The following is a 24,972-nucleotide window of genomic DNA, read 5'->3' on the forward strand; positions in this document are numbered from 1 at the left end:
ATTAATGTACCCCGTAGTTATATAGGGTATTAAATAATTACATATTTGTTATGCTTCTTTCGCATTCTAAAGAACAAGAGAAAATATTGGTGTACGATTTTTTTTTGGATTGTATGATACTCAATTAATTAAGCATGCCTTCGTTTGGATTAAATATATTAAGACTGGGAGATAACGTATCAGACTGATACCGTTATATTTAAAACTAATAAAGAAGATAGAACACTATAATACATCTTAGCACATCTTATTTCGGACGACTGTATACAAGAATTAGGAATTTTAGAGGAAATTAATTCTATTAGTAGTCAAAGAATGATTATTAAATCTTCAATCTTGTCATAGGTATCTATGAAATGGATTCCTATATAGTATTCCATATTAGTTGATACCGAGTCAAAATACCTAGATTGAAACATTTAAATTTAGCTGGGTAGAACCTATTTTATTTTCCTATATTTTACTACGAGAAGCAATAAATTATGACTATATTTTATTTTTGATTATCATAATTTATCAAGAACCTTTAACTTAGTATATTTTATTAAAATATATTATATCATACAATAATACTGTCCGGTATAGTTTTAATTGTTTGTAATATATTTTTATTTATTCTGTTGTTTTTGATTTCGTTTATTGTAATATATCTTATCACACATCATACTTATATTCACGCACGCACACGCGCGCGCGCGCACGAAAAAAACAACATCGAAAAAAATTATGAACTTTTTAAAAATAAGCTTTTTGATGGTGTAACGAGTGATGCCACTGAACCATTTTCATCAGTATATATTTTTTTTGTTCAGTTATGATACTGACTTAAGCAAATCTGGGTAAGACCCAGCCTTATACACGTGGCAGATATGGTCCTTATCTCATTCTAAACTACGTATTATTGTTGTTACAACGATTCAGTAATGAAAATCATAAGGATAACTTCATCAGAATGAAATTGTAGTATGTAATGGAAACAGTGATCATGAATCTCTCGTCGATTGGTTTATTATGTATCTAACGAAATGAGTTGAAAGGTTGTTATGATATTTGAATAGTAGTAATACAAAGATAAATTATTATGAAAATTGCTACCGATTAATAGTTAAAATTACTTTTTCCTTAAATAAATAATAGGTTATGTGAATAAATTATTTAAACTAACTGAAGTTTACTGATATATAAAACGATTATGGTTTCTGTGAGAATATGCAAACAGCGTTGTTTTATAAATACAATAATAAATTTAACTTATAGTCTAGAAGTATTTTAAATGAAAAAATGCAATTTCAATTAAATTTTCTTTATATTTACCGAATAATAAATTTTTGACTTTTTGTTAGCATGTTTAAATATAACCTGTTTAAATATAAATATATGGATTAAAAAATAAAAACGACAGATTACACAATTAAATAAAGTTTTTCATTATGATGATTGGTTTTCTCTGAAAACTTATTTCTTTTATAAGTAAACTAAAGATAATCTGGATCTTGTTTGGACAATAATATAACTTGTTTATTTGTTAATTAAATATTTGGTGCTTATACTATTTCTACCTTAACACTTTTATCCCAAATATTTTTCTGTAATCCTCTGAAATTTGATTAAATTAGTCAAATGACACTATTAAAAATAAAAAAAAGCACTGAAAACGTTATTTAATTATTTTATAACCGTACTTGATTTTACACCTGCGTAAATCACGCAGTAAATATAAACGTAGATACAACTTACCTAATAACTTGTTTTTGTCACTCTACTCTCATCCAGTTTACATGTTTTAAACCACCGATCTTCAACCAGTGGCCGGCCTGCGGATTAAAAAAAAAAATAATTATAAAAATTTATCTTATTTCATTAAATACTTGCAAAGAATTAAAATATATAGACCTATTAAAACAAAATGAATTATTTTTATTTTTTTTAAATATTGTTTATCCTGGATTGTGACGTTCGAGCCAATACAATTTAGAAATATGAACCTGAGAGCAAAAAACGATTGAAGACACCTGGCTAACAACAAAGGTTTTCCAGGTATCGGTTTTTTTTTAACTAAAAGTTATTGCACTCAAAAATAGTAATTTAGGAAAAATTAATCCTTATGTTTGATTAAATAAAATGAATAGAAAGTATTTATAATATTTAAAATTATCATCGTATGTCGCGGATGACATTAACAAAAAGTAATGGGAATTAATGTTTCTCTCCATTACGGTTGACATACGATGATTCCCGCTTCAAAATGATTATCTATCAGCTAGTATTTGAGCAGCCTGATACAATAGTAGTTATAAAGATCATATTAAAACTTACTTGTTATATTTCAAAAGATTTTTTTCTATTACCTTTTCATCCTTGTCATGATAGTGATTACTTTATCAGTTTACCTTATAACTAGCTTATCAAACCAAGAATAACAGTATTTTTTAATTACTACAAAAAAAAAAAAACATTCCTAACTGAAACAGATAAATGGAAATCCCCTGTCATAAACGATTGGGTGATGATAATAATTGAGCAATTAATAAGGTATATTTTTCTATTTTTTTACGTATCAAACGATTGTAAAACAGAAAAAAGAAGACTTTTCTTTTTTCTTTTAAAAATTGAACACTAGTCTTAGTTTTACTTATTAGTTTTTATTTTTACAAGACATTTGAATAACGAAACGAAACTTCACTGATATACAGAAAAATTATTGGGAGAAAGATTTTTTTAAATTATTGTTTTCTGATTTCGATTTGAATAAACAGACGTAACGACAAATATATAACGAGAATAGTTCAGTTCTTAAAGTTGTCAAACATTCTTTAAAATACGTTTGTAAATTGTTAAAATAATAATGCAAAACTATAAATAAAATCGTAAGTAATATTTAAATGATAGTAGTTAAACATTTATAAAAAAATAATTCAGATAAAAGGATTCCTCATATACAGAGTGTATCACGAAGTTCTTCCGCGAATTTCATAGCCTGTTCTACTGGCTATGAAATAATGGTAAAAGTACATAATAAACATTTGTGTTAAAATGCTTCGTTTCCTAGTTACGGCTGGTGAAAGAGTTCGCTCGGATTTCAGCTACCCCGTTGAAACGAGGTCGTACTGAAATTTTTAGGACGTTAATTAAGGGGAAAAACTAGCAATTTCTCATGGTTTTTGAACAGAAAAAATGAATAAAAAATGTCTCAGAACCGAATCTACAGTAATTTTGACAAATCTGGGATTAAAACCAATAAATTGGGGTAAAAAACGCTGTGAGAATTGGGAAGGCGCGAAGGCCTTGCTGGAAGTATACTTTGCATCTTCAAGTCTTTACATCTATCTTCAAGCCGTTGCGGCAATTTTTCTTGAAGAAAGTGCAAGTACACCTCAGCATTTAAGCGGCCGGATAATATGGACGGTCCAAACAGCTGACTATGAAGAAACCGAACTATATATTGACGCTAAATCAGTGTTAAAAGTTGTCTTTCACCATTTTAGAGGATTTACTTCTGCCCATTTATGATCATTACGTAAGTTTTTGACGCCATCTCGAGTGAAATTTACCTTGGCGGTAAACAAAAACACTTATAGAATTTTGATTTGTATTCCACCAGTAGGAGAACTCCAAGACGAGCGGAATTTGATATACATGTTGAACAGGCTGTTTCAAAACAAGCATAAAACTTGTTGTTTTGTTTGTCTCCTCCAAACCATAAAATGCGAAATTCCGATTCGCTTGTCGATTCGGCGGGGGGGGGGGGAGAAGATGTCGTGTACTGAAGCTTGGACTGCGCTGAGCTGTATCGATAATAATTTCATCAATAACAGCGTCGTGTTGGACACATAGTTCGTAGCTGGTACGAATACCAGGTAAAAAATCAAGCTGTTTCCCAAAGATTGCGAAAAGTCGCGCTAATTGTTTTGGGATCTGGAATCCTGTGATTGGAAAATGTATTTCATATTCTCCTGCAATAGCTGACGCATTACGATAACACACCATAAGATAAATACCATATGGTAAGATAAATACCATATCAGCATATTCCTCTGTTGTAAATAAGTACGGCTACTTCAATGACAAACAGATCACGTTCAAACTAAAATTCAGAAAACCTTCGCTAACGACAACACGGTTCACAGTACCCGATATAATATACCTTACAGAGTAATTTAAACACTAATACAGTATGGCGCATTGTTGATCATCTGTTATTTTATTGCCTACTTTGAAATAATACTTTTTCAAATAATTTATTGAATTTTTGTCATCAATAAAAAAAATATTACCTCAGTAATTTTTATTTATTTATTTATATTTTTCAATGGTTTTGTAATTTCCAATATACATACAATATTTTAAAAGAAATTTTTGAACAGTTAATATTGTTTTTGCGAGTGTTTTAGATCGCCAAAAAAGAATTTGGTTTTTGTTTACATAAGTATTTTGCTGACAAATGCAGGAAAAAATTAAAATTCGAATTCTTCTAACTTATTTTTGTTTTATTCAACTTATGTTTCATTATTTTGTTTAGAATTAAGTTCTCTACAAGTGTTATTTAAAAAAGTTTTATGTGTTTATTACCTATTTAACAAAAATCTTGTATGTGAAATCTAAAAAAATAGGGTGTTAGCCTAATTCATTGGTTTTCTACCCAAATTTACTCTGGGACCTGTTTTATTCGATTTTTCACATCAAAACCCATAAAAAATCACTATTTCCCCCTTAATTAACGTCCTAAAAATTTCAGTACGACCTCGTTTCGCCGTGGTAGCTGAAATACGAGCGAAATCTTTCACTAGTCGTAACTCGCAAACGAAGCATTTTAGGACATATGTTTATGAGCTATATTTACATATGTTTATATGAACTATTTCTATTATTTTCATGACTAGAATAGGTTATGAAAGTTTCTCGAGAACTTAGTGTTCCACTCTGTACATAAAAAGTGTTTATAAAAATTGTTTCAAGAATTCCTTGAATTCTTGACACCACCACAACGAAATAAAGAAAACAAATTATTACTAACATTTGCCCGGAAACGATTACTTTACCGGTCAACCGCCATTTTGTACTCTTTTAGAAAAAAAATTATTTCTCGAAAATGGTTAATAGTATTTAGCTGAAATATTTCATGCTATTAGGGTACCTAGCAGTATGCAATATTTGTTTTCTTGTATCTAACTTGTATGAAATTGTATCTAACTTAACTTGTATGAAAATAATGAACCTGATCTTTCAATCAATTTCAAAGTGGCGTCCATATAAACTTTTTAATTGTTAATATCACTGCAACCGCCAGTTTATTTAAATGTCATATTAATAAAAAAAATGTTTATGGCAAACTATATGACACCTTATATATTCAAATTCATCCATAAATCACAAAGTTATGGTAAATATTTTGGTAATAATGTTTTATTTTATTGTAATTTGTTCAGAATTGCTAAATATCATAATTTATTACATGATAACAGGAATAAAATTATTCCAATTGAAATCGTATCGAGTTATTTCATTTTATTCGGAGGAAATGAAAACTGGTTTTTTAAAGAAGAGTGATTCAAAGAATTTTTCCTTAACTATGTTATTTATAAATTGAAGAATAAATAATGTATCATATTGTTTGTCCAAAAATAGCTTAACATATTTTGTGTAACACAACATTTAGGTAGACCAGCGGTTGCAAAGTTATTACAATTAAAAGTTTACATGGGTGCCATTTTTAAGTGGATTGAGAGATTTTTATGCAAGAAAACCTCTAGTTATCTTAAAAGTATACGCAATTTTAGCTTAATAAAATTAACCGTTTCTGAAAAATAAATTTTTATGTTAAAAAAACAAAATGACGGGTAACCGGTAAACTAAGCGTTCTCGGACATATGTTGATAAAACGTTTTCTCTTTATTTCAACGTGGGAGACCACCTCCTGAATTCTTGAAACGGTTTTTATAAACACTCTGTTATACAAATATATTTTCAGAAATTTTATTAGGTTGTGTTTGTGGTGTAACGGGGCAATTAATGGTCATGTTAATAATTATTGGGGTTATTATGATTGAGGATTACATTCTTTGAATAATAAAGTATTTTATTGATTGTTCATTTATTTTATTTATTTTTTTTTTTTTTTTAAAGTAAAAAGGAGATTAAATTAATTTCTATAGACATTCATGTAAATATTATTCTATTTGACGAAATTGATATAATTATTGTTGTAGTTATTAATAAAAATATTATTTTTGACAAATTTATTTTAATTAAAAAGAGAATTTATTTATTTTTATTTATTTTATTTTTTTTATTTTGGTACTGCACCTTTCAGTAATTGAAACAATAATATATTTTATATTATTTTTTTCCTTGTTTATTTCTACTGAGTAGTGTGTTATTTTGTAGTATTTTTGTGCCGTCTATATAATGTTCATGTTGCTTTATTGTTACTGTACTTATGATGACCTGATTTTCAACAGTTGAATTAAGTTTTATGTAAATAACGCTTTATTTCTTTCTTTTTTGTGTGGTTGTAATTGTGTGACCCTATTTGGTACAATCAACTTTTACAGTATAATTCACATCATTTTTTGTAATTTATTATTTCTTTATTTACTGGACGTAGTACAGGTGATTCATGTAACAAACTTGCAGATCATATTCTACTGGTGAAAATAAATAAGAAAGTTCATAATCACATTATAAACTTCGAAAAAACTTTGTTAGCGCCTTCGGAACATTAATCCAGACTGTAACACTTGGAACCAAAATTAAGGGGTAAATTTAGTGGTTTTATATGAAATTTGACTTCAAAATTTGAAAAAAATTAAAAATGTATTTTTAATCGTTTATGAGAAATCTGGAATAAAAGACAAAAGATTAGGGTAAAAAAACAATATTTTATGTATGGCGTAACATAATTTGCATTTAAATTAATTGTAAAGATAGGAAAACCATTTTACTACAATTAATAATTTTTATAACATTCGGGTGAAAAGCGTATCCTAAAAATTCCTTTTTCAGGATTCTATGAAAGATATTATATAGAATAAACATTAAAAAAAATAAAATTATGTACATTATGAAATAAAATTATGTTTTTTACATTTTTCCGTTAGGAGTAATTTTTGTTTTTATGTGTGTTTTTGTAGTTTTAAAATATATATCGACCTATGAGGCGGATTGGTGCCGTCACCTGCCATTCATCCATAAGGTTCTAACTTCGAATTCCGATAAAAAAGTTTCAAAATTTTCATTTCCTAAAAAATATCATCCATCATCATAGGTAACAGTAACTTTATCTAAGTTCTTGTAATAACCTTCAATGAGTAAATAAGCTTGTTTTCAATAAATAACACTACAGTTAGGCTACTAATATATTTCCACAGTCAGTGGATAGATAGATATATGTTATACTTATATCTGTTTACGAGCAATTGATAATGAAACACGTGGTTTAAACCGTACTTTAACGATTAAATTTGTTTGAAATAATCATATTTATAGGTAAGAAAATGTTATTTATCTTGCATTTATCAAATAATGTTGTCAAGAGAGAAAAAAAAACTAATTTTTAATGATTAACAGGTCTTTTCCGATTTATCTCAAATTAAGTTTTTTACGAATGCAATAATTATAAAGTTTTTTGTTTTTACAAATAATAAGATCTACCCGGCGTTTTTCGGATCTTCTTCATTTCCAGGAAAGAAATCCTCAGTAAAAATTTAAAAAAAAATAATTTGTACAAAGATTGTTTAAATTTCATTAGCTATAATTTTCATCTCTGCGTAATTATTTTTATTAAAATTCATTCATAGCGTGTGTATTACAAAAACGTTTCTTGCAACTTGTGAGGAGGAACTGCCTTTTGAAATTTCAATAAAACTTTTCAAACCTGTATACAATTCTAATTCTTTGAATTTTCATTAATTAAAAAATGGATTCTGATCATTTAAGTAAATAAAAATTTACATTATGAATAAGTAAATTCCAAATTCAAATTTTCGTCAAGGACATAAATGCAAAAGTAGTATTTACAAACTCTACTGGTAAATATATGTAATGAAGACTTCAATCATATAAATTCCCATATCTAATCAAAATAGTAATCCTTCCTGTTTCCTTAAAACAGATCACATTCATTCGTAATTGATACAATAAGTAAATCTGCCAAATTAAGGCAATGGACAAAAATATTTAAACAAATAAAACCGTTGAGCAAAAGCCTTTTTATATTTGAAGAAGCAGTTTTCACGATTTTAATAAATATACAACATAATACCTACCTCTAAGAAATCGGTTTCTATTATTAAAAATGACTACCTGAAAAATATTCCAAAAGTAATGGAGTTATCAAAATAAACTCCAATAAAATTGATCGGAAAAAGAATCGATCATATCGGTTATTATTTCTTGAGGTTTTGACATACAAAAACTCTGATTTATATTTTAGTATAATGATATACTAAAATAATACGAGATAATGATATCTCGTTCCAAAGGAGAATTGAAAAATAAAACGGGGATATTTAACAGTATAAGAATTGGGAAGAAGCAACACCTGAACTTTTAATTAAACTATTTATTATATTTATTTGACCGTTTAAGGTAAAAAGCCATATTATTTCTGTACTAGAATCCCCCATCTCGACTCCACCAACCCTAAATGCATATTAGAATTGGAAATAGCGTAAATGCGTAGAATTTAACAAATTGGAAATAGTTTTTTTTAGTAATTATGTCTGGACTTTTGGTCTCAGAATTATCGCTATTCACAACTTACTGGATAAAATAAAATGTTTAGATAAAATGTGTTCCCAAAATAAAATCTTTAATGAAATTAGGAGGCTATTAATGCAGTTGAAAAAACTACATTGTCCCCAGCACAGCAAATTCCAGGAGTTTCATCATTCCGTTCTTTGGAAATGCAGTGGTTACATATTTTAATCATATTACCTAGTGAATATTTTTGAAATTCATTGAGTCAATTTCAGGGTGATTATCAAAAGCTGGTTTGAGACCGATATATTTTTCGAAGTTGGACTCGATTTTGAGGTGAGTTTCAACGTTTCTCTTCAAGTCTTTGAAAACATTCTGACGTGCATTCACATTGTCTACAATCATAAATTCTAGTAGAACTAGAAGTTCTTCTTCGTATCTCTGACCTCGCCGACCTAGGCGTTATGAAAATATTTATACCAAATTGAAAGTTGTTGTGTGTACGGCTTACCCTGATGGAAATTTTTAGCTCAGTATATAAAAATAATCAGAGTTCTACTCAGTTCGCGGGTTATCGCCAGATTAGAATTTTTTTTTTTTAAATGCAGTTAGCAGGGTTTTCTGATTGGCAGAGCGCAAAGGCCGCTGAGGTAATTCTGCCCCGACTGGTACAATCCGCAGTTCTATGACCCTCCATTTACTTAATACAGCGATAAGGCCGCATGCAATTATTTTTCGTACGCCCTTATTAGATAAGACAATGAGATTAAATTTTGAAAAACACATAATACACTTACTGAAGAAATCGATATTGATATCGAAATTCAAGATTCCTTAAATATTTACCATATTTAACAAATTTTGTAAAAAAGTATTGTCATCCCCTTTAATTTTATTATTAAATTAATTTGTTTTAATATATATTACGATCATAATACAAATTGATATTTTATAGACAATAAAATAAAATTAAATAAACTACATAATAACTGTCTGAAGAAGTCGATGTAGACAACGACTCTTATAGACGATGACAGTCGATGTTGATAACAACATTAAACTTTGTAAAAGAAGTTCTAGGTTATTTATTCATAAGTATTTTTGTTTATGATTTATATAGCAGTGAGATTGATGAGATTTGAACTGTGGTAAATATTTGGGGATCATAAGAAAGCTATAGTTAAAATTTCGTGATGATTGATTCAGTAGTTATTGCGGTTATCGGGAACAAACGAAAAAGATATTGTGTCTTTCTCTAGTTCTGAGATGAGGCTTTTGTTCCTTACCTCTTTTTATTTACATCGGTTTACACTAATCTGGAGATAAATTACATTAACTGTTATTTTATTTAACGGTTTTGTTGAAATTATGAAAAAAATCCTATAACACAGCCAGTTATGCAACGCTCGAACCCGAAACATTTTGAATGAGATTTTGTGTACTACACTAACAGATTGACCAGTTAAAAAAGATATATATATTTATATAAAATACCAAACTTATTAAATGTAGTATATATCAATTTAAATTAAAGATAATTAGATATTTTTAAAAATATTTTATATTTTGTTCTAAAAAGAATGGTATTCTTTTAATACTCTTATCGTTTATTAACTTAAAAACCATTATACATCAAATAATCATTGAATATTGATTTTATTGATGCAATAACCTAATGTTTATACATTGACAACAAAAGACAATAAGGAACAAAGGTCGAGAAAATATTTTTCATCTTTTGTGTTAAAAAGTTAACAATAAAAGAGGACAAAGAGTATCAGTATAAACTAAATCTATAAGTCTACTTATAAACTAAATGAAACATGAATGAAAAGGAACATAAGCTATGAATGGAATTATTATTGGTAAACATAATATGTTTGTGTGTGTGTGTATGGATGTATAATTTTCATCATTAAATTAACACTAGTTATAATAAATTATTATTACTTTTTAAAATTACATAACATTACTGCTATGGAAAAAATTGAACTAGAAAAGTGTAAGTGTACAGAAAATAAATTTATTCATATGGTCAGAAATCAAGCACTCATTGTACTTGTAAACTACTAGCTTACCGAATTGAGAATGCTGTATCTGTTTAGCCTGTCCTATTATATAGGCTAATACAATAGTAGAGATGCAACTGGGACACAATTTTAAAAAGAAACAGATTTCTTTTATATATTCCATCAAAGATTATCCAATATTTGTCAAGATAAAACTACGTGAAATTTACTGTGATTGAAATGGATTGTTTATTCTAATTTATAGCTGTGTTATTCAAGATGTTTGAAATATAAATGTGACTGATACGAGTGTAAATCGTATTATAATTTCTTTTAAACATTTTTTAGCATTATTACTAATAACTTTTATGTCTTTTTTTTATACAATATAAATAATAAACACCAATGTTGCTAAATAAACATTAAATTAATAAATCATGATTTTCAAATTTAAAAAAAAAAATGTAAAATTTTATACTATTACTATTTTTTGGTAAGGAATTATCTCAAATGTACGGAAGAAAAATTTTAAATGTTTCAGAAAATTAAGGTTGATAAAAATATTTTAGTTTTATCAAGACTCCCGTTTGGAGGTCGAGTGAATCTACGGCAAAAAACAAGTGAAAAAATATACAAGAAGACAACAAACGGGTGTTAATATTCATATTAACGGTACAGATTTTTATGAAAGTTCGCGACATTTCGTTCACTAAAAAAACATATGCTAACATAATAACCGGTAATACCGCTTTGTTATACATTTTTACTTCCTTGTACGAAGTAAAGGAAGTATTGTGATATGGACAATCGAAATATTTCGATTTTCAAATTTCAACTGAAATATCCATTTTTACCATCCCTGAATCCATTTTGACTAGTTTCGGCGTGACGTCTGTACTACGTACGTATGTATCTCGCACAACTCAAAAACGATTAGTCGTAGTATGTTGAAATTTTGGATTTAGAACTGTTGTTCTCTTTGAATCTAGTTGTGCACCTTCCCTTCTGATCGCAATCGACTAAACCATAAGTGTCCAAAAAAGCCAACAATAAAAATAGAATGGGTTTTGGACTTTTTCTTAATTGCAGCCTTCATTGTGAGCTTTTCAACGATATACCATAAATGGTTTTATTTTTATTGGTTCCAGAGTTATAGCCAAATGAAATTTTAATTAATGACATATTTGGATCTTATAAGGGGAAGGCACATCGGTCGAATCAGACTTCATCTCCCTTTTTTTTTTAATTTAAATATATTGATTTATTAATAATTATTAACCTCTCATAGTAAAAAGATTTTTACAATAAACAATAATTCAATAATAACAGTAAAAAAAAGAAAAAAGTTATTAATATGTACTTTTCATTTAAAAAAAAATGTGTATATGTAATTTAATAGGCGTACAAGGAAGTCATGTGGTGCCCACATCAAATTTTTATTTAAATAAAATCTATTTTCACTACTAAATATTCATTGACACGTTTTAAATGTTTCTACTATTTCTCATCAAGTAAAATAAATCTACAGTTTTTATTCTTTTTTGACAGCAAGCCAACTTAGGTAGGCTTTATAAAAATAAATTATGTTTCGTCTGTATTTAGTCAGATGGTGCAGGCTATAATCATATGTTTTACTATTCTTCCATCAAGAAAAATTGAAACCTCCATTTTTCCGTGTATATCTAATCTTACAAGTATACAACTCACAAAAAAACCGTATAAATAAATAAATTCTCTCTTTTTTCTGTTTAGCCTCCGGAGTCGCTGTAAGGTGTTACTTCGGTGGATGAATGAGGATAATATGTATGAATGTAAATAAAGTGTATTTTATTATTTTATATATTATATATATTATATTATATATATTATATTATATTTTATTATTTTAAAGTAGTAGTCTCAGGTCGACCACTCCTGAGGTGTATGGTTAATTGAAACCCAACCACCAAAGAACACCGGTATCCACGATCTAGTATTCAAATCCGTATAAAAGTAATAAATAACCTAAAACCTTTTTTTTACTAAATTTAATGCCAGTGCATATATCGAGAGATATCGTCTATATCGATTGTTGCCTATGTCAATGTCGACTTCTTCAGACAGTTATTATATGATTAAAGGTTGTGTTATTAAATTATTAAACACTATGGAACTAATAACATGCAAACGCTACCGGCATAAATAATAATAAATTGTTTAATTTTCAGCGAAATCGGCTAAGTAGTTTGAGTTATTAGGGTACACACTTTAATATTTGTTTTTATTACCTTATAAAAACATGATAGGAAAGTGTTATTATTTTTCGTGTATTATTATGATGAAGGGTAAACACAGTAAAATTACACCTCAATTTTGATCGGCTAGTCTATGATAAGGTTAAATAGAAATAATAAACAAATGATGTTTATTATTAATGAATAATAGAAATTGATAAATAATACTCGTAGAAATAAGTATTTTTACCGGTAAAATCGTAATCTACAATTTAAAAGTATAATAGTTTGTTTTTTATTTATTAAATGCCATCATACGCATCATGGCGAAAGTGGTGAAAGGTATTTTAACCAAAATAACTGATATCACGACCAAAAAAAAAAATCTCATTGTAAAAGTATTAGTGAATCTCTTTATGGTAAAAACATCATGAAATCAAAAAAAAAAATTGAATAATACAAATCCCCGAAAAATAATTACACTGTTAAGGTATTCTTAAACAAAAATCTTTGTCCCGAATCCGAAAAAAATTGATTTCACTAAAATTACAAAGGTTCATTCTCTACGGGGCTGTTTCAAAATATAAAAAACAACTGGTTAAGAAAATTCACGAAAAAAATCAAGCAAGTTAGACAATCATTATGAGCAATATCTATTTAGAATAACATTATTTTGCTATTTGTTATTTTGTAATCAAAACAGCTCGTGGCGAATGAACTTTTTTGTAATTTTAAAAATATCAAAGTAATTTAAATAATTTTCGATTCGGAACAAACATTTTTTTTGAGGGTTTTGTATTATTCACCATTTTTTGATTTCATAATGTTTCTGTCATAAGGAAATTCACTAAAACTTTTACAATGAAATTTTTTTTGGTGGTTGTGTTAAAAAAAAACAGGAGAAATAAAAAATAGAAATTTTATAATAAAAACAAAAAAAAAAATAGAAACGAGCTATATTTCGGGGTTAAAACAATAAATTTCACATAAGAGATATATTTTTTATATTTTATTTACAATAATATTTTATAAATAACAGTTATTCATATAATTCATCTATTTAAATCAGTTTTTTAATATTTAATTTAAAAAAAAAAATATTTTTATCTAATTAATTTTGTTTTTAACGCATTATTAAGTCCTGTATTTTAAATGAACATATATTAAAGACCGAAAAATATAGAACGAAAAGAGTTAATAAAAGGTTAAAATAACCTTTATTTTTCAACGGAGAGAAATTTGTATGTAAATAAAATAATTGTTATGGGACTTGCATATTTCATTTCAATGTGTGTATAACAATAACAAAGTAGCTTGGTCACTGAGATCAATTTGATGTCTATCTTACGCTTGCATATTTATTAGTTTATTGTTCATTTAATATACAATATAACCTAAAGTCTATACTGGCCATTATACGTAATAAATTATTTCTAATTTGAACAATAGGAAATTTTGTTAGCTAACCTGCACTTTATTACTTAATAATTAAAAACTTTTGATTTTAACTTAATTATGATATACGTATTATTATGGTATAATAGTTATTTGAAATTTCATTAAGTATTAGGTAATAATCATTTCATTATTAGGTAATGTGTACATTTTGGAGCTTAAATAATTGTTTTTATTATTTAATCTCTCAATGAAAGAGGTATAAAACCTGCAATTTGCATAGATTATTAATCTCTCTTTTATTAAAAAATTGATAAATATTTTGTTCTGGCAGTCATTACGTAGACCTACATGAACTTTGTAGTAATAATCAATTATAAAAAACAAGAAAGAGTACTATGACATCCTACACCACTGCAACGTCTAATAAGGTGATAATTTCTTAGTAGTAACTTAATTAAATAAAATAAAAAGACCATGAAAAGGAATGGTCGTATAGTTTGAAGTTTATATTAATTGAACCAATGTTTTCACTGAGAATAAGTGGGAAGATGTAGCTATATTTTTAAATTTATGAAATTCTATTGTTATTTTATGAAGTTGGAGTTGTTACGAATATTAAAAAAAAGGGTAATTTTTAATATTAAAAGGGTCAATTTTTAATTAAGGGTCATTAAAGAATTCATAAAAACTAATTTCCTTCAAAAGTGAGGAATTTTGTCTTTTGCTCGTTTTGGACATTTTTTTTTACCTACCTTCATCAGGATCAAGCATCCGTTTAAGTTTCATGAGCTTCTCTTTTATTTACTAACACTTATGGGCCGCTGAGAAAACACAAAAATACACGTACTAAATCACTTTTCTTTACAATCAAGTAATTAATAACTCTAGTATTAATTAGTAATTTTCGGTAAAGAGACCTAACATTTTTGTACGTATAACAGCTGATTAATGTTTTATTTTATTTTTTTAAAGTTAACTATAGATGAAGATGCAATAGTTGAAGTTTCCACGACGGGGAAACCTAATGATAGACTAGATACAAATTCGTAATTCAAGCCGAAAGTACAAAATATACGGTGAGCTTGAATACTCACGTGAATTGTATTTAAATGTTCAGTAACACTAACTTGCCCATAAACAAGAGAGTATAAAGAATTTTAAGATATCCTTTATACGATATTTGATCCAGCCGATAACGAAGAGAAAGCTCCGCCGCTCTGCTTACCGGAGATCGAAATGCATGTGAAACCTCTCTGAGGATGTAAATGAGATCCAATGTTCTTAGAGCCGTTTGTTTAGCAGAGAAGTACAAAATCAAACAATAATTTAATAAAGATCTCACCAAATCTTGGTAGAATATAAGCATATATGTTTCATCTGCATTCCAACTGTTACTACAGTTCTTTTTGGAACAGAAGGTTCTACTTTATTTATTAGACTACATTTACATTTAGGCATCGGAAATATTTGTTAAAGAATCCACGTTTAAATGTTTTGATTCTAAAAATAGGTGGCAGAGGACAAAACCCTTGAAAATAGGCACATGTGAAGCCAGATAAATATAGCATATAGGGTATACACAAAAGAGATTGGCTATGTTAAAATGAAAGGAATACTGTAAAATATAACACAAACGAGGACTTGTGTAAACAATTTAAATAACAAAAAAAAAAATAAAACAGGAATCTACTACAATGTGCAAATATGAATTTGTACAAAATAAATATAAATATACAGAAATAATTTAACAAATTGCATTCTCTTAGCGCAATAATTATTCATAAAACTTATTTGTTCTGCTTCTTTTTTTTAATCATTGTTTATTATTTTCGCAGAGCCGGTTTTTAAAAAATAAAATTTAATTAAAAATAAAATTTTAAAATTATAGAGAGGTATGTTTACCAATTACGTTATAATGTTTATTGTTTATTTGTATTTCACTCAGTTAAGGTTGTAAAATTTTGTATACTACTTGCATTTCAAAATATTAAAAATATAAAGTTTATATAATATTAATATTAAATATAAAATTTTCAGATTTCAACAAAACTTTGTTTGATAAAAATTATCAACCAATTTTCGCACAATAAATATCACGAGGTATTGGAATCGTTTTTATTGTACTTAACAATTTATGATAGAAAATTTTTTTAATGAAAAATTGTTAAAGTTTTGTTGAAATCTGAAAATTTTTATAAATTTGGTTATAAAGACAATGTTGAAATTTAGTAAATAATATAATTAAAAAAAAAAAATCTTTTAAAATTAATTAATATCACTTAATCTAGTCAATTTTTTATACAACAACAGGCTGACGCCTATTAACAGGTAGTGATGGGTGATAAAGAATTTTTTACAGAGTGAAAAATGCCTTTCCTAACCCGGGACTCGAATCTGGACTCTCCGGAGGAATGCAGAGACGCGACCATTCCACCACGGAGATCGGAGTTATTTTTATGATGGTGGTTAGTAAGTTAGTTGTTAGCAAAATCGAGAATATTATTGTTTTATTTATCAATCGCTTTTCTGTTAACCTATGGGATTCCAATCATTATTGAAATAAGTTACTACTTGAATTTATTATATTATTTTATTGCTGATTTTATACCGTCTCCTTCAAGACATCAGATGCAACTTGTAAAACAGTAAACTATTTAATTTTTTTTAAATTAAATTAAGTTCTGCAATAATTATGAAAATCCGCATATTCATGCCAAACTCGGTATAAGATAAAATAACTCTATCACTGAAGGATAGAGATCTGAAAAGTACTGGGTCCGATTATCAAATTATAATTGTCACAAAATTAATCTTAATCATAAAAAAAAAAACATAAATAAATAAATATGTATAGATAAACAGACACAGTAAAATACTTAATATAAATATTGTTGCGTTAATAAAATTACAATGCATATTAGAGAGTCGCTAAAACATGTCACCAACCAATCTCTGTTGGTCAGTAATATTACATTTACTTGAGTGGATATCAATTGTTATTCTAGCCAGCGCTTCCATGGCACGAGTGGTAGCGTCTCCGCTTTTCATCCGGAGGTCGCGAGTTCGAATCCCGGTCAGGCATGGCATTTTCATGAAACCTAAAACATAATTCATCTCATCCTCTGAAGAACGGTGGTCCCGGAGTTTAAACGAAAAAAAAATAGAAATCTTAAAAATTACGAGTACCTTCCCATACAGGCTTTCCTTGCATACGTTCCATTGTATCAATACATAATTTAGAAAAGGAATAATTTTATTCATTCCAAAACAAAACATTTTAGTAAATGGGAGTTATTAATAAAATTCTACTTAACATTACACATTTTTAAAATTACAATTATTAAATAAAATTAAATTCTTTTCGAGTGGTCACTTTATTTTCAGTAGTTTTGGCTGGGCGTTATTTATGAAAAATTTACAACATGTTATTTTATATATGTATATATCTGTATATATATATATATATATATATATATATATATAAAGTTATTAATGTATCAGATTTACAAAATACTTTTTTTACGCTAAGGGCAGTGATAAATTACAAATGATAACACAAAAGGTCTTAAATAATTTAAATGTACTAAATTTTACGAGTGCTTTAAGACTAATAAAATTACAGACAAAAATAAAGAGAAAAATATTTTTGCAAGTAATAACAATACTACCACATTTTTCAATATGGAATTTTCAAGGATAGAATTCCATCAGAACTTAAAAATTGAATTCCAGTATATAAAATTTGACAGAAAAAATATTGCAAAAATTATATACTGATAAGAGAAAGATTTATGATAAATTTAAAAGTATTTCACAGGTATAATATACTACTAAATAACTTCATATTTAAAATATACTCGAATATCTTACATTAAATGAAGTATACATTTATACATTTATCCCCAAAAAGATATTAATTACTTTTAAAATATATTATCACAGAATATAAAATTAAATAATAAAAATACAAAAATGACTCCCTTTAATTTAACCAAAATAATTTTAATTAAAAAAATTATGTAATCATTTTACCTCATTTTTATATACCATTTAATAGAAAAAAGTCTCAGAAATATCCGAACAGAAAATTATTATAGGCCTAAGAAAAATTAAAAAAAGTAAATAGCTATTTAAATAATTAACTTTCGAAACCGGAATCGAATAGACAAAGAACAACATGGTAAAGAATTTATAAAACTTAAAATATTATAAGGTATTACGATAATTAACCGATTTAACTAGTACGATTATTATATTTTAATAGATAAAGTAAAATTGGGTGAAAAAAGTAAGGAAATAGAAAAAGAGAAGAAAAGGGGAAGGAAAGAGAAGAAGAAATTTTATTTTAAATTGATAGTTTGTGAATCTATTGTGGGAAATTGGTTATAAAATTTTGTTATTTTTCTTTGTTATATATTAATATATTTTTTTTAGGTATATTGCTTATTGATTTATTAACTCTCAAAAAAAGGTAATAACAAAATGTATTTTATACAATCGTTTATCCACAATAAGTGATTATAGCTTTGGGAAATCAGCTAAATTTATTAAACTGTATTTACTCAATAAAAATCAGTATGAAAATTTAAAAAAATTTACATATACATTAAAAAAAAAAAAAACAAAAAAAAAACACGAGAATAATAAAACTTTGGTTTTTATCAATATTTAGCGCTATAGATGGATTTAATAAAATTTATAATTTTCTGAGGACTTTATTCTTATCGAAGTTAAAATTAAAATGTTTAAAAATAATTGAATTTCTTAAAGTACTATACGCATACCCATGTATGGTCTTTCTATATTAAAATAAATATTTTAAATTACATTCTACCCAGATGAATTGGTCCAACCTGATTTAGTTCATTTAATAATATGAAAGTACAATATTCTATCTATTCAAATTTAATTTTTACCCGTTTATAAAAGTAATATACAAATTAATAAAGAGGTAAATCAAACCGATAAAATAACAAAAAACGATTAAATAACGATTTAGTAAGGAGATAAAAAAATTAAAATAATTATTTAGTTTTGTACAGAAAGAGGAAACAAAATTATTTAATAAATTTGATTATTTTAATTCATTTTAACTTAAAATAAAAAAAAAAAAAAAAAAAAAACGCTTTAAGAGTGATAGTTTAGCATAGGATAAAGATTTAAAAATTTTGTATTTTTGGATAATGATAATGGCAAAACACTATATAATATATATAAGTAAAACAGATTAATTTCTTGGTTATAAACTTCTTTTAGTTTTTGTAAGAAATAAAAATTATTTATGTTATACAATATGTAATACCGTATTTATTCCCGTAATTCACGTCATCCCGTACGTAATTCAAACACTTGAATTTTTAAACAAAATTTTTAAAAGATATTCAAAAATAAAATATTTATTCAAATAAATATAATTTTTTCACTCATTATCACATTTTAGTTTCATTTTAAACCTGTGTAAAATCGTTTCCTCGCATAAATCACGCATCTATTTTTAGATAAAAAATGTTGGCCAAAAAAGTGCGTGAATTACGCAAGTAAATATGATATACATATATAAAAACTGTTTATCTCAAAGATAAATTACATTTTAAAATATAAATTTTTATAAATATGTTAAAAAAGCTATTTTTTCCTTAATTATCTGATTTTTTTTTTTAATGAATGAGCAAGCAAAAACGTGTGAAAAAATGTCATGCCTGACCGAGATTCGAACTCTGGACCTTCGCACGAAATGACGAAACGCTACCTGCTCAACCGCCGAGGTCAGCTCACATTTGTTGATTGTTAACTAATACATTTTTGTTGAAAACATATGTGCGTACTCACCCACATAAACTGTTAAACTTACTACCCCTACCTCTATTCGTAAAGGGTTGTTGGTTTAAACGGAGGAGGAAGTGACGGTAGGTGATGAGAGGGTGTAAGCATATCAGGAGGGGATAGGGTATAAAAGTCAACGGAATCGCGACGCGCACCACATCTACGCGTCGCTTCTCTCAACGACAATCCCATTCTCACGTAGTTTGCACGGTTTTGTGAATACACCACAAGTAAGTAAAAATGAATGGATGGTAAACCTATAAATATTTTTCTTCTTTATTTTTGTTTGTTGAAAATAAATAAATAAGTTCTCCGAAATATTATTACATGTCATGGGATCGGCAATTAAAATAATTTATTTTTAAAATAAAAATTATTTTGCTAATAAAATGTTGTCTAAATTACTTAATAATTACTTTAAAAAAAGGGAAACCAAAAATTATATGGAAAATTTTATATTATATGCAAAAATTAATTTTGGATTACTAAAAAAATTAACAATTCCATGTATTTTTTTAGCAACAGGTGGTAATTTCTGGTAAATGTACAAAAAGAAGATAAACTTTTAATTAATATTTATGGCTGTATTAAAGTAAATTTAATTTTGTACGAAACTAATAAATTATGATTTTTCTTCTTTGTTTTTTCGGTATTAAATTAAATAATTACATTTAACTAATTAAAATCTATCTTGAAATCTATGAAAATTATTATCAGGAAATATTTAAATTTAAATAAAATAAAAGGAATAAATAAGATAAAGTTTCTAAATAAAACTGACATTTTATCTAGTTGTTATGTGTAGATAAAAATTATATACTTTCTAGAATCTTTGTTTTCAATTTTTATTTTTAAATCTCACCTTACGTTATTAACGACTATGTTGGGAATTAACTCGTTTCAAATTTTCCAAACCTTTGTAGGAAACCGAATCCGGAAACAACAGCAGCAAGTAAGCACGCTATCACAGTAGGTATATATTTAAATCTAATCATTAAATAGTAAAAAAAATATCTTACGACAAGGTTTGTCTTCAATTTTATTACCGATGATTTATTTATAAGGTAAACATTATAAAAAAAATGTGGCCGAAATATATTTTTTGTGATCATCAATCATTTGACTGATTTGATACTATTCCGATGGAGTTGTAATTATACCGAAATTAATCTCAAAATACTTTCTACTATTACTTCCAAAATTATTTGGCTTATGCATTTTATCATTATAAACTTAATCATCATAAAGAGATTTTATCACGTACAGTTCTTTTAACAAAGATATTAATTAACCACTGATATCATAATAAACAGTAAAACCTTACAGTAATCTTAGTAAAACAGATCATTTTTTTAAAGAAACTGCTACAAATTTTCCTCTTTAAATTCTGTTTAAAATTTCATAATTTTATATTTCATTGATCTACGTTTTTCGAAATCTTTTTCTAAACTTTATTTTTCCTCTCTGATTTCTCTGTTGAATGTATAATACATCAAATTACTAATGAAATACACTGTACACTGATATTTTTACAAATTTATTTTAAATTCCTAAAATTATATACATTCAATATTTGAAATATTTTCCACACGAAATCTTTCCTTGTTTGTGTCAATTATTTCTATTATTTCCATAATTTGAAATTTAAAAATTGATGACAAAATTTCATTCCCTAAAAAAAATCTAAATTATTTTTTATTCAGAAAAATGTTAAAAATATAAAATAAGAAAAAAAGGAAAAATTATTTTGTCATAAATAAATTATAGATGGTCATTAAAAAAAAATTTAGATAAAATGAAAGATACGCCGTTGTCAAATAAAAAAAAACTTTGTGAAGTAAAGAAATACTTTACCTCAATTAACATCGATAAAATACTTCTGTTAAAAAATGTACGAAATAAATTATTTTTTTTATAGATTCCATTATTAATAGAGTAGGTCGTTTATTTAACAATCGGGTTCGAATTTCTAATTATAAGCCACAACTATTTAAAAAGTTGTGGATTTTTAAAAATAGATTACTGGTATTATTTAAATTATTAGAAAATACGATACTTATTTTTTGTTTGTTTTTTATTTTTATTATTAATTAAAGTATTTAAGGCTTTAAAAAACTTTCTTTAGCTTTTTTTAATTTTATTATCATTTTACTGGAATCTTTTGTTTAATTATGCTTGTTGCATTCTGTTAATTATTATAACAACTTTAATCTCGAAAAGTAATCAGAGCAAATGTCACCTGCCGTAAATTTATTTTCTCTATGATTTCAGATAATCTGAAATATAATATAAAAATTTAGTTAAGTGTATATTAAATATAAGTGCTGAGGAAAGTTTAATAGTAAAGAAAAAAAAAAAAATATTAAGCGATTTTTTTTGAAAACGTAATTTTTGAAAAAAAATCTGTTATAAAAAACTGTTTTTACTTTATTAATAGATTATCATTAGATGATCTAAAAGAGATTTTTTATTCATAACAATAAAAAATAATAATCCCGGTTAGGTTATGAATGAAGATAATTATCTTAACGTCTAAACCCGTGTGTCTACGATTTTTATTTCGAGTATTGTAAAACTTTTTGCAATTTAAAATTGGTATCTATTCCTCTTATTAGTTCTATTAGTAATATAAATTCGTTACACAACTTTTTCCTTTGGTTATTTAAATAATTATTAAAAATTATGATTTATTAATTAAAATATTTTTATATGTTTCCACCAGTTGCCACAATTTATTTGCTGTTCTAGTTTTTTATCAAAATGCTATACATATACCTCGTAGATGCAGACAAAATATTTTAGAATGTTCTCTTTGGAAATTTACCAAAAACATCCATTTGGATGTTATTCACCTAATAGTAATAGTCATAATGTAAAGGTTTTCTAAAAAAAAATAAAAAAATACTATTAATTTAAATAAAAAGGTCATATTCATAAAAGAACGGGTTACCAAATTACATAAAAAAGAAGAGTTTGTATAAAATAATTATATAAAATGAAAAAAAGAAATTCAAATAGTTGTAACTTACTTTCGGAATAGGAAATCATCAGAAATGTTCATTTATAATTTATTTATTTTATAGTAAGAAGAAAATTTAAAAAAAGTTGTTTATATTAAACTTACTAATAAAATCGGACCGAACAAAAATATAAAAAGTAATACTTTTTCAAATTTTCTTTAAATTTCAATATTTTGAAGTTGACACAAACCAATGCGTTGTTTTTATTTAAAAACAATGAAATCTTAAAAAGTTAACCAAACCTTAATTTGATGGAATCTTAAAATACAGGTGATTCCAAATTCCACGGCAGTCTTTCGGGGAATGATTCTACAGCTAAAAATAACAAAAAAAAAGTTCATATAAACATAGGTCAGAAAACGGTTCGTTAGCGAGTTTCGGCTCGTGAAACATTAAGCCCTTAATTGATTTAATTACCCAGTACGGTTTAATTTCACTCTGGGAAATTAATCCGTACTAAAATTCTTAAGGTACAAAGAAACAAAAATTCTCGAAGGGATAAATTTGGTGCTCCTTATGGTTTTTATCTAAGAAATTGAATAAAATTGGTCATAAATCTCTATCTACCTTAGGGTTTAAGAAAAATTACTTGGTAATCTTCGAATAAACAAATAAAATTTTTTAGTTACCTTTACAGAGGATTTAATTCTGAGAAAATTGATATAAATAACATTTATTAAAATTAAACGCAAATGTAAGAATTTCAACTTTACAATACAATACACACTTATTGGTAAAATAACAAAGTTATACTATTCCAAACCTAAAAAAGTGAATTTTCCAGCAAACTCTTTTCTGTTTTACCTCGTTTTTCTTAACACCTAAGTGAGACAGAGGTCTGGACCACTTTTATTCAATTTCTTAGATTACAAACTACAATAAAGCACTAAATTTACTCCTCTATTTTTACCTCAAGAATTTTAGTACGGTTTAATTTTACCGAAGGAGCAGAAAATTGGCTAAACGTTTCGCGAGCCGGAATTCGCTAACGAACCGTATTCTAACCTATGTTTATATGAACGTTTTTCTGCTATAAAATCATCTCTCGAGTGATTTCCGTGCAACTTGGAATCATTCTGTATTTAAAGAACTAAAAATTTATAATTTTTTCGTGTTTATCATTGGTTTAAATTTAAGAAAATATTTTTGTATTTAGAATATAATCAAGGTTAGAAAAATGTTAATAACCGTATCAAAAGAAAAAAAGATAATAGATTTTTTTTCTTAATAAAAATAATATCAGAAGAAAAGAAAAAGAAAAAGAAAAAAAAGAGATTTTTTCTTAATAAAAGTAAGAAAAATAATTTGAATGAATGACGTAATACAATTAATATGAAATATATGTTGAGATATTTTGGAATGCGAGTATATGTAGGTTTTATACCTTTCACGAATTTCATATAAAAAAAAAAGAAGAAAAAAGATAAGTTCTTTAAATAATTTTTCAAATTGTTTTAAAACTAATTTTTATATTGAGGACCGTTATTGCAAATTTTCTTAAAGCTTTATCTTAAAAATACCTTGAATCAGAATGATTTTAGATACACGTTAATATAGATCATTATATGTAAAAATTTATTCATATATTTAATTAATTATGATTAATATTATTAATTATTATTTATATTAATTATTTTAATTTAATGATGATTTAAAAAAAAACAATATAAAACAATATAGACTTTTTCAAATCGTTTGGAAATCTTTGTTTCAAAACATTTTTGTAGCTTCCACTTAAATTATATGAAAGAAATTTAGTTCAATACCGTACCAGAAGAAATTTCTCTAGAAAAGAAAAGAATCTTCCAAATC

General features: G+C 26.2%; 2 protein-coding genes across 3 annotated transcripts in view; one reads left to right on the forward strand and one right to left on the reverse strand.

Annotated features, from left to right (window-relative positions):
• LOC142326032 (meiosis-specific nuclear structural protein 1-like) overlaps nt 1-24,972 on the reverse strand; it is a 608,636-nt gene that overhangs the window by 162,300 nt on the left and 421,364 nt on the right. For both annotated transcript variants that reach the window (XM_075368124.1, XM_075368123.1), the window contains exon 2: nt 1,738-1,814. The gene's annotated coding sequence lies outside the window, so the exon portion shown is untranslated. The remainder of the gene's footprint in view (nt 1-1,737; nt 1,815-24,972) is intronic.
• LOC142326033 (allatotropins-like) overlaps nt 20,295-24,972 on the forward strand; it is a 383,581-nt gene continuing 378,903 nt past the window's right edge. The window contains exon 1 of the mRNA XM_075368125.1: nt 20,295-20,370. The gene's annotated coding sequence lies outside the window, so the exon portion shown is untranslated. The remainder of the gene's footprint in view (nt 20,371-24,972) is intronic.

This window comes from Lycorma delicatula, chromosome 6 (genome assembly GCF_047948215.1).
Source record: "Lycorma delicatula isolate Av1 chromosome 6, ASM4794821v1, whole genome shotgun sequence".
NCBI lineage: Eukaryota > Metazoa > Arthropoda > Insecta > Hemiptera > Fulgoridae > Lycorma > Lycorma delicatula.